The sequence below is a fragment of the Carlito syrichta genome, unplaced genomic scaffold, assembly GCF_000164805.1.
Source record: "Carlito syrichta isolate Samal-C Ts95f unplaced genomic scaffold, Tarsius_syrichta-2.0.1 Scaffold313383, whole genome shotgun sequence".
In the NCBI taxonomy this organism is placed as follows: Eukaryota; Metazoa; Chordata; class Mammalia; order Primates; family Tarsiidae; genus Carlito; species Carlito syrichta.
In genome coordinates this window covers 119,686-127,823 of record NW_007257479.1, presented here as the reverse complement: position 1 = coordinate 127,823, position 8,138 = coordinate 119,686, and the positions used below count along the sequence as shown (strand labels likewise).

Sequence of the window (8,138 nt, the reverse complement as noted above, 5' to 3'; positions counted from 1 at the left end):
AAAATCACATTTTAAATCTTATTTAATTTAAATTCCTACTTAAAAACTGATAGTTATTTCAGTGTTTGAAAGAATTTACTTATATTTAGAACAACTTGGGTTTGTGAATCTACTTTTTCAAATGTAAATAACAAAAATAATGTTCAAGTGTTGCTGATGAAAATTTAGCACCCAGTTTGAGATGTGTTTTAGTGTAAAATATTGAGAGGATTTCAAAGACTTAATAAGAAAAAAATAAGTTAAGTATCTCATTACTATTTTTATGTTGATTATATAGTAAAATGATAATATTTTGGATACACTAGGTTAAATTACATTATCTAAATTAATTTTACTTTTTTTTACTATTTGTAAATCATATTACTAAAAATGATTCTTTTATGGGAGTACAATGACCTATTATATTTCTCCTCATAAGTATCAGTAATCTGTCACAGGATTAAAAGACTGAGAGCAGATAAGAAGGAAGTCAGAACTGCAGGATTTTAGATAGTGTGCCACAAAGTCATGCTTAGAAGCGGTCTAAGGAGCAAGAGTTAAAGACATCTACGTGCTCTCATTGTTACAAATCTAAGGCAGGTGATGTATATCTAATATACACATACAAGGTAATTTGAAGGGTTTTTTTTGTTTGATTGCTTTGTTTGTTTCAGATTTTGCATATGAAAGATGTGAGGTGGAAGTCTGCTAAGAAAAAAAAAGCCGTAAAAGAAATTCTGCCAGTCCATGAAGATGCATTCCCAGTTCTCAGGATGCCTGGATGGTCAGGAAAGGCCTCGAATCCAGTCCATCTGCACAGGGCTATGCAGAAACTACATGTGGTATGACGTGTGCATGAGACTGTGACTCGAGACTTCCATTCAAGGGTCACATTCAGAGGCTCAGAGGGCCTGGTAGTTTGAAAATGTAGAAACCTATTTTGAATGCAACTGACTATGAAAATATGAGCAGCATTATAATTTTAAGATGATGTTGTACAGTGTTAACTCATGAATTAGCACTGAGAAAGGCCCATTGTCAGAACCAACTCTGTCCAGGAAGAGAGACGATCACACAGAATGATCATGCAGATGTTCATGCAGATGCCCACAGAATGTTAATTTTTCAGGATCAGGGTTCATTTCTATCACCTTAAGCTAAAAACCCTTTTTTATTTCTTCTTGGAATTCATTCAAGTGTCTCTCTCTCTCTCTCTCTTTTTTTTTTTTTTTTTAACTCACAATGTTTATTATATTAGATAAACCTTGTTCCTTGTGATTTCTGGTAGGGAGCACAGGCACCAGAACTTCCAACTTTTTAGATTCGCAGTGTTGGGGGTCAGTTTCCAGCAGTGTCTGGTCGTACTGAATAAGGATGTCTTTGATCACCTGCTTGAAAGCCTCATCCATATCATAAATCTGGGCCACGGGACCACCACCCTTCACCCGGACACGGATATCCACGCCAGCAAACCGCTCCTTGCCCAGAGGCAGAACTGGTTCCAGTAGCTCTTAAACATCTCATCGTTGACAGGAGCTCTCTCAGCTTCCAAGAGCTGCAACATTGTCTCCAAGACTACTCCAGTCAACGCCCGGCCCCGACCCCAGCACCTTGCACTGCAGCGTGCGCGGCTCGATCGTCTCCAGGGGCCGCCCGTTCACCTTGATGAGGCCGTTGCCGCGTCTGCAGTGCGCCACAGCGGTGGCCGTCTCCGTCTGTCCGAAGACCTGCACCAGCGGCAGAGTACCGGGGTAGACAAGCGGTCTTCAACGCGGGGCGCAGACCGGAAAGTGTGGGACCACCTGGCGCCATTCCGAATCCGCGCCCAAGTGTCTCTTAATGATACCAAAAGAAGATGCTATTCGTGTAACTCTTGTGATTGTAGTCATTCATACTGCATATATGTTCATAGATTCTGAGCTTCTAAAAAATAAAATGTGTACTAAACAGCAGCTTTTCTTTGATATGACTTTTACCCATAAGTTTACCCATGTTAAGAGTCAGGAAAGTGAATCTGACCTGTTTGGACAGGGTAGCTCCAGGAGAATGAGAACAGAAGACATGAGATTTCTGCTTCCAGATCTTCTAAATGAATCACGATGAGAATTCTAGCAAGTCAACTCTCCCTCTATCTTTTGCTTGACCCTTTGAAATCCGAGTCTCTTGTTACTTAAATGTTTATAATTTTTAATACTGTCAGAAAATTAGCCACACTGGTATGAGAAGTACACTGAGGGCAAGGACTGTGCCTTCAACTTCTTTTGTGGGTCCTAATTATCACTATGTATGTAATCAGGTATAAAAGGTCAATATGAAATATTGTGGATTTTTTTTACCCTTAGGGAAAATATGTCCACATCATACACTGTGAAAGCTACTCTATATTGGAATGTGACTGCTAAAATGACTCTGAGAGATTGCCTAGTAAATCCCTTCATGGTAGAACTGACAAAGCTGGGATCTGGCATTAGTGCTGCTTCTAAATCCTGAAGCTAGTTAGCAGACAACTGAGCTAGAATCCAGGTCACTAAAAGATTTGCTTCCTTATGCTGTCTTAGCAACAGTTGAGATTATTTATTTTAAAAAACTCAAATGCACAGAGAAAATATTTGAAAGTTCATTTTTGTTTCTCCTTTTAATTTTGAGAAGTCATGGTTTTAAAAGCAACTTACTGTGTTTTTAGAAAAACGACTTTTTAATCTTTTGGTGCCAAATGCTCTTAATACCAACAGTTAGAATCAAATACTTAAAACATAATGAGATCATATATTCTCCACACCCAGAACCATTTAGCATTTACTGTGTGCTGGAGACCATGGCAGATACTTTACATGCATTATCTTAATCCTCCAACAACTCTAGGTGGTAGGCACTATTACGGTTAATATTTTGTAATGAGGAGATGAATACACAGAGAAGTTACCTACATAATCCAGAATCAAACATAAACTCAATTATGGAAACACCTGGGCATCTGCAGGTGCTGAGTTATACTTGGGTCTCTAACATCGCTCCCAATCAGCTTGGCTGAATATGACCACAATCAGCAGAGTCCATGTTATGATTCCCAGGCCATTTGCAATGAAAGAATATATACATATAGATATTTTTCTTCTGGATAGTTTCCTTCATAGTGAAATTCTGAAAAGCAAACATTAGAAACAGACCCAGTATGAACAAGCTGTAGACCATATTCTCACAAGAGAACTTAAAATCCATGGTCCCGAGAAAATGAAATATTCACAGCACAATAGGTTTATGCTAGAAGGAAACATGAAGGATTGTGAGTTGTGGATGAGAAGATTTGCTTTTCTTTCCTTGGTCATACATGCCACGGGGTAGAGACTACTAGGCTCTCCATATCCCATTCTTCATGGGGGGATTAGATTTCCCTCACTCTTTGCTGTTAGGTGCAGTTCCAGACAATGGATTATAAGCAGAAGTGAAATGCATTACTTCCATCGAAAGCTTCTCATTGCTGATGAAAGGCTATACATTATTCTCTTTCCCTTTGATATCAGTGAAAAAGACTGTGAGTTCCAGATTATGTGGCTATAGGAGGTAACGATTCCATTCACTTGTATCACTACAAAACTGTATGGAGAACAATTGCCTTAGAGAATGGTGTAGACCCACAGTAGACTTCACTTAGTAAAAAGCAAATCTTCAGAATTTGAGAATATTATTACTATAGCATAGTTTTCACTCGTTTTATTAATAACCATCATATTTTTTGAGGACAAGTTTATTTTTAAAAATTGTACTTGTGACAATAGCATATTTTATGCTTAAGCAAAGGACAGTATTGCTGCCATAATCTAAAAGTTATAACCCACCCCTGCAAGCAGCAGAAACAAATGATTACAAATCACTCATTTACTCAATCAATATTTACTTGCTAATTTTGCAAAGACCACTCTTACAAATAACGTTGGCATTAAAATGTAGCTTTATGAGTGGTTAAATGGAATGGTGAAAAAGATAATAGTTAGGTAGGAGACCAGAAAAATGCCTATAACTAGATGTCGAGAAGGAGCTGAAAGTGGTAGCTGTTATTAAAATGTAGGAGGCTGAAGGGAGAGCATTCTGAATGTGGGGGGGGGAGATAAAAAACTTATTTGGGTACACGTGAAGTTTTAGATAATAAGAGACTTCCAAAACAAAAATGCCAAATTGGTAGTTTGGTATATATATAGTCGTTAATCTCAAAAGAAAGCTGTGGATTACTGATGTAGATTTACAATAGCAACAAAATTAGTAAATTTCTAGGGATTAATTAACCAATAAACCATACAATCTGTACAGAGAATATTTTTAAAACTGTTAGAGGGCACCAAAGATATTTCAGTAAAAGCAAAGAGAAATATTGTTAATAGGTAGAATGTGTTCACATTTTAAATATCTTTATTTTCCTCTAGTTTGTGTGTAAATTTGATACAATGCCAATCAAATTTGCAGAAAAACTTGTTGAAAACTTACTTGAAAGCGACATGAATAAAACAAGTCAAGGTCATTTTGATAAAGAAGAGCAAAAATAAGAATCTTGCTTTACCATCTATGAAGACATGTTTCAAAGTCCTACTAATAAACAGAAGCACGGTACTAGGGAAACATAGAGAACTAAGAAAATACTACATAACTGTGTTGACTTGACATATGATAGTGCCAACACGATTAGTTAATGGTGAAATGGTAGATTGTTCAACAAAAGATATTGGTGCAGGGGACTTTACCAGTTAAAGAAAAAATGAACAACCTTGAGTCCTTATCTTATGCTATACTGAAGAGAAATCAAGATAGAATGGAAACATAAATATGAAAGATGGAATTATAAAGTTAATAGAAGAATATGTAGAAGACCATCTGTGTCTTCCAAATGCGTAAACCATACATCTAAATTTAGGCTTTTTGTTCAACAAAGGACATTTGAACAAAGTTGACAGACCATAGGCTAGGAAGGATTTAAAATTAAAATAAATAAGGAGAGTAAGTCTTAAAAATATAAGGAAGCCGGGCTCGGTGGCTCAGCCTGTAATCCCGCGCCTTTGGGAGGCTGAGGTGAGTGGATTGCCTGAGCCCGTGGGTTCGAGACCCGCCTGGGCAGCGAGACCTCATCTCTACAATAAATCAAAAAATCAGCCAGGCGTGGTAGCACATGTCTGTAATTCCGGCTACTCAGAAGGCTGAGGCAGAAGGATCGCTGGAGCCCAGCAGGCGAGGTTGCAGTGGATGGAAGCGGCCACTGCACTCCAGTCTGAGTGAATGAGTGAGAATCCAGCTCAAAAAATAAATAAATAAATAAATATAAATATATATATATATATAGAAACTCCAGCAAATCAAGAAGACAGGAAACTCAGTAGAAAAGCAAGCAAATGATAGACATAAGCAATTCACAGTGAAATCCAAATAGTTAATAAGTATATAAAGAAATGTTCAGTCTCACTAGTAATAAAATAAATGCAAATTAAAGTAAGATGTGACTTTATTCCCATCAGTTGGTAACAATTAAAAAGCCAAATAATACCAACTGATGGTAAGATGTGTGGAAACAGAAACCCTTGTGGAAGCTAGTTGAGAATACAAATTAACATAGCCCCACTGAAAAACAATCCAGCAGTCCTTGTGCAATTAATTACTCATGCAACCTGTGATATAGCAGATCCACTCCTGGATATATATACTAAATATATTTCTGTCTTGAAAATGGGAAATGTGCATAAAGACACCAGAGTGATGTTTGTGGCTTGGGAGAGATAGAGGCAATTTAGAAAAGGGGAAGTAAACTGTGCAAGATTTATGCCATGGAAATCCAAGCAGATGTTAGAAATACATTAAAATGTACACATATACCAAAGCATCATGTTGTACATTATACATACATAAACTTTGTATTTGCCAATTAAAAATAAATTTAAAATGTACATACAGATACTTGAATAGTTTAAAAAGTATAGAATAGAAAAAACTGTAAGATCAGAATGACTCTGTAGCCCAATTTTCTTTTCTTTAAATTTAGCATAATTGTGTTTTTGTGAAAACATGCACAGACAAAGCAATATTGTCATGATACCATGAAATTCAAGGAGAAGTTCATGATAATGATGGTGAAGTCAATGGAAATGGACAGCGGCAAGGGCTGGTGGCCAGAGATGACTAGAAGAAAATGAAAATCAATTTTCAAACTAAGAATGATGATAATGTCACATATCATTAATATCATTCTCATATCTTTATAGACAATTTTGGGGTGGAAGGGAAGGAAAGCTAAAGGGAAAGTGAAATCAAGGTGGGCTTTTCTTTTTCAAAGATGTGAGATGCCATTGCAAGTTTGAATGACGACTTAGGAGAGAAGAAAAGGGAGATCCGTGGAACAGGCTGCCTGGCTCCACTCTCATCCCTGAAGTCAAAACTTCATCTTTTGTCGTTGTGTGTTAAACGTCCATTAAGCTATACCCATCGGGGAAGAGTAGAGAGTACTAGTATATTAATTACTCAATCAAGTTCCTAAGACTGATTCATACAGAACATAGAAGTCTGGATCACAGTGGAACACGGTGGATCTGAGTAAAGAGTCAGATGCTGAGTGTGAGCTGATATGATAGAATATAGCTTTGCAGATAGATGCTCCACCTTCAGTTGCAGAAGAGATCTTTTCCAGACGAAAATAGTATGATGACTCTTCACTAACTCGAGAACCATTTCCTTGGAAAAATCTTTCTTAACATTCAGATCCATGACTTCGCGGAGCCTGTTCCACTCATTCTTTGTGCTTGTCTTTTCTTACGAGCATAGACTTGTTTTGTGATTACTTGATTAATATCTATTTCCCCCTCTGAATAGTAATTTCTATGAGAGTAGCAATTGGGTATATTTTGCTGACAGAGAAAGCTGCATTTAACTGCTCTATATCTAACTGAAGTCTATGGCGTTAATTTTTTTTTCCTAGAAAGCTACTTATCACAAATGCATTACCACTATTTACTTACATAAGGCTAAACAGAACTGCTGTCTTCTAGGAATGTAAATGCTTTGACAAGAAAAGATTATTTTTCTATAATTATGTTATAAAGAAAATATATATGCTGCTAACTGATTTGTCTAAATTAGTTTCTTTTATATATAAAATTATATATATGTATATATGTAGTGACTCTTATGATACCACTAGGAAAGCATATAATGTGATAAACTCATTTTCTTAGTGAGTTTTCCATATACTCTGTGACATATTTTTTGTGTTTAATTTTATTTATTTCTAAATACTTGTTGGGAGAATAGTTATTTGTCACTTGCTGGTAATGCACCATCTGTTCAGAGAAAATGAAAACCATGATAAATAAGAATTTCCCTGATCAGAAAGAAAAATCAAGATGAGACAAAACTGAAAGCTTTACCTCAGCTTAAACATGTGGTTCCATAAATAGACTCCCCAGGTGATAGGTAAGGCTTGCAGCACATACGAACAGTTTGACTAACACCCAGTTTGTTGCAAAGTGAAGATTTCCCATCATCAATAACTGCTGACTGTATACTGCCACTAAGAACCTGAGTCCATGGAAGTTCTGCAAAGTGTCTATTGCCGCAATGAGACTTTTAGGTGAAAGAACGGAGTAAGTATGATAATGGAATTTGAGATTAAAGTAGACAGTTTGGAGGATTAAAAAAACAAAACAAATAACAGTCAAAAACAGAACTGATTATAAAGTTGGCAAGACAGACAAGTCTTAAAACATCAAATACCTTAAAACTGGGTGAAACCTGGTCACACATTGGAGGGGTCCTGTTTCCTTGGTCTAATTACAGGAAGCAGAAGTGAGGGCATGTTTCCAGGCCCTCAATAATCATTTCAAAAAGAAAATTGGGATAAGAGAAATTAATTAGGAACATCAGAAAGAAATGCTAGATGGGAGTATCTGGGATTAGCTGGCTAGGGCAATAAACTCCTCACAAAACCAGCCTTCCATCAAGAACTACAAATTCGTTAGCCTTTTAACCACAATCACTTGTTTATTTTTTTTATTTTTTTGAGTTGGAGTCTCACTCTGTCGCCCACACTGGAGTGCAGTGGCCGCTCCTGGCCACCGCAGCCTCGACCTGCTGGGCTCCGGTGATCCTTCCGCCTCAGCCTTCAAAGTAGCCGGAATTACAGGCATGCA

At 37.0% G+C, this 8,138-nt stretch overlaps 1 pseudogene; it reads right to left on the bottom strand.

Annotated features, from left to right (window-relative positions):
- Positions 1-1,233: 1,233 nt before the first annotated feature.
- LOC103272943 lies at positions 1,234-6,717 on the bottom strand (annotated as a pseudogene).
- Positions 6,718-8,138: the final 1,421 nt, after the last annotated feature.